Below are 13,553 nucleotides of genomic sequence, written 5' to 3' on the forward strand. Positions count from 1 at the left end.
ATGACTGAAACTTGAGGCTCTATCTGATTCACTCTAGTTCTGCCTCTTAAGCAAAAAGGCAAATAAAAGTTTATTAGTTAGATCTGCTGTTAGCATTTATTAATGGTCATTTTAATAATTACTCAGTGTTTTAAACTATCAATTTATTGCTTTGACATTGTTCAACAAATTGTTTATATTTTCTTCATACTTTAAATATTTGTTTGAAATTCATTTTTAATGTTGCGCTAATCCAGATATGTATGTAGGGGGAAATTGTGCAAGTCTCCAAGGTAGAGTAGACAGCATGGAAAGATAGATTTAGATGTGGAAAGACTAAAGAAGGCTCAAGTGGAGCATAAACACTGGCCTGAATTGGTTGGTGGGGTGGTCTGTTTCTGTGCTGTACCATCCTATGTAATACTTAAATCAGAAACAAATAGGAACATAAGTAGGCCACTTAGCCTTTCAGCCATTTAATCAGACCATGGATAATCTGAACTTCAACTCCATTTCATTGTCATTGTTCCACATCCTTTGTTAAACTTTCGCAATGAAAATCTATCGATCTCTATCTGGAATGTTTAAATTGACACCCAGCATCCACTTTCGGAAGGGTATTTCAGAGAAAGGGCCTAGACAGCTAAAGACTAGATCACCAATAGTGGAAGGCTCAGGAGGCCAAATTCAGAGGAGTGAAGATATCTCATAGGCTTGTGAGGCTGGAGGAGATTGCAGAGTTAGGGAGGTGTGAGGCCAGAGATTTGAAAGCAAGGATGAAAATTTTAAAAATCAAGATAAATCAGTGGACACAGGTGATGGGTGAACAAGAATAGGTGCAGGTTGAGATAGGGTCATTTGGGTTTTGGATTACCTCACGTTTATGGAGGGTAGAATGCGCCATTATAGCCGAATCTAGAGGTAGAACAGGCATGAATAAGCTCAAGAGCAGCAGGAGGGAGAGTTAGGTATGGTCAAAGTGTTAGTGGAAATAGGATCAAACAAGCAGGAGGTGGGTTTCATGGACAAGTTGAGCTTGAAGAGGAGAGATGTGAGTTCAAGGCCTGGACGGGGAGGGGAAAATGTTAGAAGATACTTCGCCAAGAGGACTAGCTGATGTTGGAGAGACAGCTGATAGGATGGTCTTGATTTTTATGACAAAAAGTCCACAAACACCTCAAATTTGTTGATGGAGGTGAGGATTGAGCAGGCAGGAGGGTGGGCAATAAAAAGACTGTTTTCTGTACTGAAAAGACACAGTAATTGAATCCCACATTGAGATTATTGCTTATGCCAGATTGTCATGAAGCTGACAGCTGAACAAGATGCTCCCAGCGAGTGAAGGAATAAAATTTCCCTCTTCAATGACTTGCCTCATTTCCACAAAGTACTTCTGTGAACAGAGTGCCCAGAAAATTCTAATCTGTCACACTTATCTGTTTAGTGGCATCCTCACATATCCACATCTGCACCCATTCTGTGAAATCTGTCGTTCAACTATGCCCAGGTCGACCCCTCTCTCTGCTGCCCTCCACTTTGCTCACAAGAGATCCCTGTAGCTTTTGAGATCTGATCAAATGGCTAAAATAATGACACTTTAATTTCTGGGTGTCACTAAGTTCTTTCACTCTTGCAATTTCAAACACCTCTTCACTTGTCTTATGATCTATATTTGGAATTTTTAACATACATCTTAGCATTCACATATCCAAGACCTCTATTTTCTTCTACAGATCTTTACTTATTTCCCACGTTTCTAAGGCAAATAGGAAAGTGGATTCAGTGTAGAATCTTATGAGTTTTTTCTTGTTACAAGCTTCAATTTTCATGTTGTTGACATATCCTTCAGCTTCACAAAATTAATTCTGGCTATTTTTATCCTTCCTTTAACTTCAGCGTCACATCTGACATTGTAAAGATGCACTTCCAGAGACACATTAGTAAACACAAAAGGTATTTATTAACAAGAAGTGCACAGCAGCCATATAACTGTAGCTAGCTTCCAAAATACCTCTGCCTAAGAATCCTTCTCACCATGGGATGATTCACACTCAGAGTCTCGATTGGCCATCCAGGCGATATGAGCCTTACTCCACTGTGTGACCCTTAAAGGAACAATCACCACAACCATCTTCTGTTATCATTTGTCCTAAAGAGACGAGTGTATCCACTTGTTCCAGAGTGACAATATTCACATGGCATTAATGAATGAGCACAAAGATATTTAGATACCATTTATTGGCAGTAGGACTAGGGGGCACAGCCTCAAGATAAAGGGGGGGTGGTTTAGAACAGAGTTGAGGAGGAACTTCTTCACTCAAAGGGTGGTGAATCTCTGGAATTCTCTGCCCGTTGAAGTGGTGGAGGCTGCCTCGCTAAATATTTTTAAGACGCGGGTTGATGGGTTTTTGATGAGAGAGGGGATTAAGGGTTATGGGGAGAGGGCGGGAATGTGGAACTGAGCCACGACGGATCAGCCATGATCTTATTGAATGGCGGGGCAGGCTCGAAGGGCTAGATGGCCTACTCCTGCTCCTATTTCTTACGTTCTTATGTTCTTATGACACTACTTATAGAAAATTCCAGCAAGGCACGTTGTTGCTCATGGTCTAAAAGAATTAAATGGCCTTTTCTTAGATAGTTTTTCTACTTTAAATTTAATGATGTACCCAAACAGAAAGCTAGAAGAAATGACTTGCGAGCTTTTCTGGGAAGTTTTAGTCCTCGATTTTCAACCATCAAATGGCACCTGATACATATGTTGCAAAGCTGGCAACACGCCTGAGAGATTGTGTCAAGATGACCCTTTGTGACCTGACTTTAACTCCAGCCTGAAATTATGGAATCAACGCTTCTTTTGTTCATTAGCTATTTGAATGAAGTTCAGGCAAGCTTTATATTTTCAGCCCTAATAGAGTATCCCCCCAATTAAAAGTTCCTTGTTTAAAATGGGTGGCTGCTAATATTGGCCCAACATCGAGAAGCATAACCATTTGCTCACATGTCAATTTCAGAGTTGCTGGTCATAGCAAACCTAAACATTTGGAAAGTAGGAGCTATACTTACTCAATAGCTCACACCTCATTAAGGTAAACTCAGTGCAAAATCTAAGAAGTAATAATTAACAAAAACAAAATGCTGCGAATGCACTTTGTTAATGTTCAATTACATTCTGTGTACTTAAGGAGGCTGTAATTCCCTTGAAATGCTGTAAGAATGCAATTATTCAGTACTGATTACAGTTTCAGTGAAGCTAATTTCACTGTCTGCAGTCTTATTCATGAGCTACAACATTCTCATTAGAAAATAGAATACAGTCATAGTGTTATCCATTACACCAGCCACAGAAAATCATGGGCAAAGTGCGTCTGCATGCACATGCCCTCTATCAATGGTAGGGAATGTGCTGTTCAATATTGCAGGTAGTGAACTTTTGAGGTACAGGAAGAACTCTGGGGAATTGCTGAACATCTGGTTCTGCCCTATCCAACCTGAGAATGCTGGACAATGACATCAGGTGCCTGAGCTTCTCCCTGGCAATACAGTTCTGAACTTCCTCACTGGTAAAATTAAAAGGAGCTGGCAATGAAGAAAGCAGCACAAAGATAAAATGAAAGCAAAATACCGCAGATGCTGAAAATTGGAAATGGCAATGTCTTCTGCTGAAGATGAAAGTTTCATCACAAGTGAAAGTTGATGGGGGTTCACTACAGCAATAAGCACGATCATGAATCAATGACTCAGCAGTTACGATGTCATCTGCTCATTTCTTTTCCTTACATAGTATGTAGGTGTCAGTGGCAGTGCCAACATATATTGTCCATCCCTGATTGCCTTTGAACTTGAGTGACTTGCTAGGCCATTTCAGAGTCAATTCAGGCATTTAGGAGTCAACCACATTGTTGTGATAATAGCACATTACTGCGGATGCTGGAATCTGAAACAAAAACAGAAAATGCTGGAAAATCTCAGCAGGTCTGACAGCATCTGTGGAGAGAGAACAGAGCTAATGTTTTGAGTCTGGATGACTCTTGAAACATTAGATGTATTCTCTTTCTACATTGCTATGGGTCTGGAGTCCCATGTAGGTCAAACCAGGTAAGGATGGCAGATTTTCTTCCCTAAAAAGCCTTTTTTAAATAACAGTCGGTAAGTTTCGTGGTCATCATTAGACTTTTAATTCCAGATTTTTATTGAATTCATGGTGGGATTTGAACCCAGGTCCCCAGAGCATTACCCTAGGCCCTCTGAATTACTAGTCCAGTGACAATACATAGAAACATGCTTGGAAAATAAAAGCAAGAGTAGGCCATTCAGCCATTCATTATGATCTTGGCTGATTACCAAATTCAATATCCTGATCCTGTTTTCCACCTGATCCCTTTACCCCCGAGAGCTGTATCTAATTCCTTCTTGAAATCACACTGTTTTGGCCTCAACTACTTTCCGTGGTAGTGAATCCCACAGATTCACCACTCTCTAGGTGAAGAAATTTCTCCTTACCTCAGTCCCAAAAAGTTTACCCTTTATCCTCAAGTTATGACTCCTGGTTCTGGACTCCCCCACCAGCGGGAACAGGCTTTCTGGATCTATCCTGTCTAACCCTGTTAGAATTTTATAAGTTTCTATGAGATCACTTCTCACTCTTCTAAACTCCAGTGAATATAATCCTAACTGACTTGATCTCTCCTCTTATGGCAGTCCTGCTATCCCAGGATTCAGCCTAGTAAACCTTCGCTGCACTCCTTCTATAGCAAGAACATCCTTCCTCAGATAAGGACTCCAAGACTGTATATAATATTCCAGGCATGGCCTCACCAACGTTCTATACAATTGCAGTAAAAAATCTCTATTCCTATACTCAAATTCTCTAGTTGTGAAGGTCTCAATACCATTTGCCTTCTTTACTGCCTGCTGCACCTGCGTGCTTACTTACTGCAACTGATGCCCGAGGATACCAAGGTCTCGCTGAGAATTCACCTCTCTCATTTTACACAGATTCAAATAATAATCTGCTTTTCTATTTCTGTTACCAAAGTGGATAACCTCATATTTATCCAAATTATACTGCTTCTGCCATGCATATGCCCACACATGCAGCCTTTCTAAATCACAACATGTTCCCACCTCCCCTCTTAACTCTTGAATCTTCCTCCCGACACTTAAAGCCATTAAAATGGCTTATCCAAAACGGGTAACTAAATAACAAAAACAAAAGTAATGATCCTTATCTCATCAAGCAGCTCACTTATCTCATATAATGTTGATACTTTCAAAATGGGAAAGCTATGCTTACTTCATCAAACCCAAAATGAAAATAGAAAATTCCAAAAATACTTGGCAAGTCAGACAGTATCTGAGGAGAGAGAAACAGTTTATGTTCCAGATCAATGATCGTTCATCAGACTTGGAAGAAATTAGAGACAGCTTCTATGCAAATGCAGAACCACAGAAAAAGGGAAAATGGAAAGAAGAGAAACAAAATGTCTCTGTTAGAAAGGAGGACAGGATTGTTTTAACAGTGATATTACACCTATTTTGTCCACTTTAGGACCATGGAGATTGGAGAAATAGCCACAAAATATTTAGGCCACAACTTCTAATGGGAACTAAAGTGGATGAGTCACTGCAATTCCTATTCTCCACCAGGCTACAGTCACTTCCCCTCCCTCAGTCTAAGCTTTAATTTTAAAGGCCAGATGTTAATTTGCTCTGATATAACAGTGGATTTAGTGTGAAAATTCCATTGCCAGTTTGAAGCACAATTTCTTACTCCCATTGTATTTAGCTGTAAATTTCACTTCCAAAACTTCCCCTGTACTCCATTGGTTTTCCATTCATGGATGTATGTTATGCCCAATCATGCTCCACATAATTTCTGATTTAAAGTAAGAAATCTTTTGCATTTGGTTAGAGTTTGAGAAATGTGCACTTTACTCACCTTTAATTTGTTTTAAAACAGGTTTTAAGAGATCCAACCAAACCTGAAATTAGTACAGAGATCCAGATCAATGTGTGGCAACAGAGAGTGGATACATTTATATACAACATAGGCTGGGTCACTTCAACTAAAAGAAAACTTCCACCAACTCAGTGAGCAAAGAGTTGGCACTGGGTAAAGGGCCAACATTGGGTTCCTGGTCTGTGTTAAGTTGGCTGATTCCAATCAGGACAATGGTGGGGGGGAGCAACAACAATGTTTTAGAAAAGGGCAGGAAGTCAACCCCAGAAAGTCTTTCTGATCATCCTTCAATGGAAAACTGAGTAAATCGTGTCTTCTTTAAGAAATGGCATATCGATTTTCATTACAGCTGCTGATATCAGACATGCCAAATGCACAGTTTCTGAGAATTTTCAGTATCTGAGGAGAGAGAAACAGTTTATGTTCCAGATCAATGATCGTTCATCAGACTTGGAAGAAATTAAAGACAGCTTCTATGCAAATGCAGAACCACAGTAAAAGGGAATCTTAGATTTAAAAGTGGATTGATGTTTTTTCAGGCCTGAAAGAATGAAGTCCATTTGTCTTCTGATGGGACCTTGGATCTCCTTTCCCAAATTTAATTGATACTTAAAGGAGTTGGTGCATAACCAAATCTCTGGTTCATGGAATGGAATTGCTGTACCTTGAACAGGAGCTGCTGTGCATCTTCCCCTAGCTGTGATGCTCACTGTGCTCCCAGGCTATTCTCTGATTCTCCTGGTCCACTGGGACAGAGAGAGGGGAGATGGTTCCTCACTTCTGTCATTGATATGGTGAGATTTTGGAATATTCTCTCCTCATTCCAGTGAGTACTCATTTCTTGAGTACCCTCTGGAGCTCTGGAATGCTGTAAGTTCGTCACTCATGATTAACTAGGCTGTAACATCTAAAAGGAATCCTCTTCAATATTTGCTAATGTTGATTAATCTATAGTTGCAGTAGCAACAGAATAATGTTGGAAATGGGCTGTGGACGGTCAGTCTTTATTTTGAGGTGCTGTTACAATATTGTTTCACCATGATTCATTAAACCTAGCAATAAGCAGATGATATGTTGGACATGACTGAGCTCAGCTATTAGAGTCATTGAGGTTTACAGCATGGAAGCAGGCCCTTCGACCCAACTTGTTCATATCACCCCTTTTTTAAACCACTAAGCTAGTCCCAATTGCCCACTTTTGGCCCATATCCCTCTATACCCATTTTATCCATGTAATTGTCTAAATGCTTTTTAAAAGACAAAACTGTACCCGCCTCTATTACTACATCTGGCAGCTTGTTCTAGCCACTCACCACTCTTTGTGTGGAAATAATTGCCTTTCTGGACACATTTATACCTCTCCCCTCTCACCTTAAACCTATGCCCTCTAGTTTTAGATTCCCCTACCTTTGGGAAAAGATATTGACTATCTAGCTGATCTATGCCCCACATTATTTTATAGACCTCTATAAGATCACCCCTCAGCCTCCTACGCTCCAGGGAAAAAAGTTCCAGTCTATCTAGCATCTCCTTATAACTCAAACTATCAAGTCCTGGTAGCATCCTAGTAAATCTTTTCTGCATTCTTTCTAGTTTAACAATATCCTTTCTATAATAGAATGACCAGAACTGTACACAGTACTCCAAGTGTGGCCTTACCAATGTCTTGTACAACTTCAACAAGATATCCCAATTCCCGTATTCAATGTCACATCCAGTAAAGGAGTCTCCTGAGAGGAGCTTTAGAGGACAGCTAACACTCAAATCATATCTGGACATGATTCACCATCGGCACTGATCCGAAGAGGGAAGATTCTGGTAAATGTACAGGCTATTCTGGTCAATATTCTCCAGCAGCCAAAATCAGCAAACACAGATCAACTGACTACCCATTTTTTGACTATTTGTGGGATCTTGCTATGTGTCAACTGACTAACAATTACATAACATTGTGCTCAAAATTAGTTGAATGTATGTGAAAGACTTTGCCACAGAATCTATAAGCTGATACTTCAAATATTTTATATCCTTTAAAAATTTCAAGAGCCCTTAATTGAAAAATACTGTTTACACAATGTGGTCGTTGATCATTTAACATGTTGATATCAACAGCTAAAAAATGGCTCTTTACAATATTGAACAATTACGTGTTGGAGCTCGTGGAATAAAAGGAACAGTAGCAACATGGATAGAAGCTTGCCTGGGTTACTGGAAACAGAGATTAGTGATGAACAGCTATTTTTCAGACTGGAGGAAGGTTCATAGTGGAATTCCTCAGGGGTCAGTATATGGATCCCTGTTGTTCCTGATATATGTATTAATGAACCAGATTCTAGTATGCAGGGCACACTTTCAAAATTTGTGGACAACGTGAGACTTGTAAGTATTGTCAATTGTGGGGAGCTTAGTGTGTTATCTTGACAGGACATAGACAGGTTGGTAGAATAGGAGGGCAAGAGGCAGATTAAATTGAATGCAGAAAAGTGTGAAATGATTCATTTTCTCCAGAAGAAATCCACAGAGCGATAATATAGAATAAAAAAGGGCACAATTCTAAAGGGAGTGCAGGAGTAGAGGGACCTGAGTATAGATGTGCATAAATCATTGAAGGTGGCAGAGCAGGTTGAGAGAGCAGTTAATGAAGTATACAGAGTTCCAGGCTTTATCAATAGGAGCACAAAGCACAAAAGTAAGGATGTTATGTTAAACCTGTAAAGGTAAAGTCGCCATAGTCCCAGCTGATTATCAGCTGTTCTCCCTTTTGAGGAGAAGTGCTAACCTGAGAATCACCACACCCTCAGGTGAGACATAAGGTTGAGAAGGCAGGGCCTTCATGAAAACCTCAGCTTGTATAGTAATTGAATTGAAGCTGTTAGAGTCACTCTGCATCCTAAAGCTGCTGTCCAGCCAGCTGAGCTAAATGTGTAAGACACTGGTTTACCTCAATTAGCGTACTGCTTCAGTTCTGGGTGTTGTTCTTTAGAAAGAGTGTAAAGGCATTGTTGGGTGCAGAAAGGATTCACAAGAATTGTTCCAGGGATGAGAAACTTCAGTTACGTGGATGGATTGGAGAAACTGGGATTGTTCTGTTTGGGGAAGGGGTGGTTGAGAGGAGGCATTCAAAATCATGAAAGGTTTGGATATTAGATAGGGAGAGATTGATCCATTGGTGAAAAGATAAAGAAGCAGCAGGCACTGATTTAAGGTAATTAACGAAAGAAACAATGGTGACAGGCAGGAAGCCTATTTCTTTAACACAGAGAGTGGGTAAGGGCTGGAATGCATTGCCTGACAACGTGTTGGATGCTGATTCAATTGAGGCATTCAAAAGGAAATTGAATCATTAACAGAAAACACAGAGAGATGGCAGGACAGTGACATCTGGTGAGTTGTTTTTGCAGAGAGCCAGCATGAACACAACGGACAGGATGGCCTCCATCATTACTGTAACCATTCAATGACTCTTGGATTTTCCATTTCATATTACAGCACAGAAAAAGCCTGAGCTTCTAAATTAACAAGAGCTGCAGTGTTTGCAACGGTTGCTAAGACAGCGATTGCTGGTGCTTACCACATTCCCATAGCGATTGTTGAACTCCATTCCGAAGTAGTCCTCCTCAATGAGGTGCAGGTGGTGACAGACACAATCAAAAAGACTCTTCCCAGTGGCTTTTTGCTGAGGAAAAGTTAGATTAATAAACATTCACCTCTGATTCCATATCATTGCCCAGTATTACATAAGAACATAAGAAATAGGAGCAGGAGTAGGCCATCTAGCCCCTCAAGCCTGCCCCGCCATTCAATAAGATCATGGCTGATCTGTCGTGGCTCAGTTCCACATTCCCGCCCTCTCCCCATAACCCTTAATCCCTTTGCCTATCAAAAACCTATCAACCCGCATCTTAAAAATATTGAGCGAGGCAGCCTCCACCACTTCAACGGGCAGAGAATTCCAGAGATTCACCACCCTTTGAGTGAAGAAGTTCCTCCTCAACGCCGTTCTAAACCACCCCCCCTTTATCCTGAGGCTGTGCCCTCTAGTCCTACTGTCCTTTCTGAGCGGGAAGTGCCTCTCCACTTCTATCCTATCCATCCCATTCATCATCTTATACGTCTCAATGAGATCTCCCCTCATTCTTCTAAACTCTAACGAGTACAAGCCTAGTTTATTCAGCCAAATCAGGAGACGTGAGAATTCATTCTCAATGAAGTCACTGATAAACTTCACAGCATCTCAAGTCCTGTGACATTGAAACAATGACCCTTTAAATTACCCCATGGATCACTACCTGCACTGATTGGGCATGTACCATTCCACTGCCAAACTGTTTTGCTTTGCTCCTGCTTTATGCCTGGAAAACAGGTACAATTTCGCCCCTGAAATATTTACAAAGAGATGTGTAAGTTGAGTTAAGTTTTATGGCAAGGTGTTCACTTTTGTACTCATCATAGAATCATAGAATCTCTACTGTGCCGAAGGAGGCCATTTGGCCCATCAAGTCTGCACCGAGGCTCTGACAGAGTGTCTTACCCACTTTCCACCCTATCCTTGTAACCCTGCACATTTACCATGACTAATCCATCTAATGTACACATATTTGGACACTAAAGGGCAACTGAACATGACCAATCCACCTAATATGCATATCTTTGGACAGTGGGAGGAAACCGGAACTTCCAGAGACAAAGCAGCAGTGCGGGATTTCTTCCTCATTGTCTATAATTGGAGTCTGGCCAGAGCAGGAGCAGGAGCAGGAAAGCTCTGCTCACATATATGACATGCTACATTCCAGAACATCACTAGCTTAGTAACTGGTCATTAGTTTGTTGGCTCAGTGACTCTGAGATCGAAAGTGCAGTGATTGAATCACATTTCGCACAGTCTTAGCAAGTGGAAATCAGTCCACCTAATCCAGATAGACATCCAAGCACGAGACTCACACCTGGTGGGCACAAGGGTGCCTGCCCCCTTTCCCATATGATTATGGGAGCCTCCAAAACCCTCCCATTGTATAAGACTATAATCCTCCTCTCAGGGCTGGTATAATATAGTTCCAGCCGTTGAAGGAACATTCCCATAATGGAGTGTCAAAATCCTATCAGTCTTCCCAGTTATTCACACTCTCCTCCAAGTAAAAAGCACATAAATAAAAAAAACAATGATGGTGAAATGCTGGAGAACATCTTGATAATATTCACCTGCTCTTAATGCTCCAAATCTAATTCTATGGCATGGCTTTAAAGAAGAAATCAATGCTTTCTTTTCTAACATTTGCAATGCTGTCGAGCGCATAAACGCAGCTAATGATTGTCAATAGAATCCAAATTGGTTGATGAAATTAAAACCAACTTTTCTTTATTGAGAGTTTATTGACTTGTTCAGTCTCATCGTTCTTCTCCCACTGTACCCAGTGTCCCAACTATCCCCTAGTTATGTATGCTCAATATGCAAATAAATGAACCCAAACATGAGACATTTCCAGGAACCATTTATGTAAAAAAAAATCACTCCACAAACAAGCTAATATACTTTTTACATTCAACCATTCTATTACTGCTTCTCTAAGAAGCTCATCCCGTACACATCCATTTCTGTTCTTTCCCTGAAAATATTTTCCATCCTCAGGCATTGACTTTCAATGGACAGCATAATAGCTGCACTTTGATTGAAAGCTGCCCCTGCCCCAACCAGATGCAATTAATGATAGTGGCAGATCAATTTTGCTTTTTCAGGGGATGTCCTGGGAGTGTATCCCTGTCAGATGGAAGCAAAGAGTTAGTGGGAGGTATAATCCAGAATCTATCATTACAGTTCTCGTTATTTTTGTTTGTAGCTAATCACTGTGATTAATTCAACTAATGATCTATGTCAGAACTGGCTGTTCTTAAAGTCACTGTGGTCGTATTTGGTGAGCCCATTTTGTGTTAGCTGGTAATCCAACTAACCATTAATGTGTCTAAATGAATAATAACTATAATTTTGTGCAGACCAAGGCAGAACATTCCAGCAAGCTAAACAAAACAGCATCTATTTATCAGTAATCAACCCACAGCAGTTGCTGAAGCTCTGACTTAGCGTTTTCAAGGAGCTGTCTGTCTCTTTGATATGTACACTCCCCATTACTAAAAGAAATTTCCCACAATCACAATATAAACAAATGAATCCTAATTTTAATGCACTTTAGATTTTAAAGGTAGAGAATCCATTTAAAGGGTTTGAATATGATTTTTATTAAAATGCACCAAAAAAGCTTTATGCCATTCCTTTTTAATTTGTAAGTATGATTACAATACTCCCCTTCATTCCTTTCAAGGGCACCAAGGTTGGAACTGATACACCAGTTGTGCTGAATCTCATCTGGAGTAACTGTGTTTTGGTCATCACACCTCAGGAAGGATATATTGCTTTTAGAGGGGGAGCTGTAAATAGTCACTAATACCAGGGCTTGAAGACATAAATTACGAGGCAGAGTTGCATAAGCATGGTTTACATTTCCTTGATTTTAAAAGGTTGGTGGGAGATGTGTTTAAAATTATTAAAGGATATATTAGGCTTGATAGAAAGAAAGAATCTCAAAGTGAAGCCCATAACGAGAGGGTACAATCCTCAATTTAAGAATGCAGCTACCATAACATTAAAAAGTTACCTAAATGCTGATCAGTCCTTATCAATATAATTATAATTTATTGCCACATATTTCTGCAGCAAGATGATCATTAGCAGTCGTGATGTCTCTGAGTCTGAAGGGTAAGGTTTAAAGCCCCACTCCAAAGATTTCAGCAAGTTATACAAGTTCACATTTAAGTACCATACTAAGGGAATGCTACACTACCAGAAGGGTCATGTTTTTGATATTAAATTGAAGGCCATGTCATTCCTGTCTTATGGACACAAAGGATGTGCAAAGTTATTGAACTTATTTCCTACGATGGGCCTGGTCCACTGCCCTAGGGATGGGCACAGGCCACATTTAACATGTTTTCTTTTTGGATACAATGATTAGTAATTAGTACACCTTTTTCCCAATGGGTGAACCGTACAGCAATTTCTTGGCACAAGGATCTGGATGCATCTTATCCTGGGGTCATGGCTACCACCTATTGGTCATCGACGTTTACATTGGAACTTGTCAGCCGCCAAAATCAACATCGCATCGATGTTAATATGTGCAGGAGGATTCTGCACCTATTCAAAAGATTAAATAATTCGCAGCCAAAACCCATTCCCCTCATACCCCACCACCTCAGCATGATCATTGATTCGGTGCAGAAGGAGGCTTTTCAGCCCTTTCTGTTTGTACAAGCCAATTGTAATTATTCCTATTCCCTACATTTTGTCATAGTCTTACAATATTTAATTATCCAATTCCCTAACGGAAGCTACTTTTACATTCATGTCCATCACCTTTCAAGTTACATATTCCTGATCAGAACAACGCATTGAGTAAAAGAAAATTCTCATCTCCTATTGGGGTCTTTGGCCTCACATTTATGGTGTTGGATTGTGTAAGGGATTCTGCACCCACCTCTCCTCCCCAATGTATAATCCAGTCCATGGTTACTGATCTCCTGCTACTTTCCCCTTATTTTACTACATCAAAAAATACCTTGA

Source organism: Carcharhinus amblyrhynchos, chromosome 4 (genome assembly GCF_965287045.1).
Source record: "Carcharhinus amblyrhynchos chromosome 4, sCarAmb.v2.hapA, whole genome shotgun sequence".
NCBI classification, from domain to species: Eukaryota; Metazoa; Chordata; class Chondrichthyes; order Carcharhiniformes; family Carcharhinidae; genus Carcharhinus; species Carcharhinus amblyrhynchos.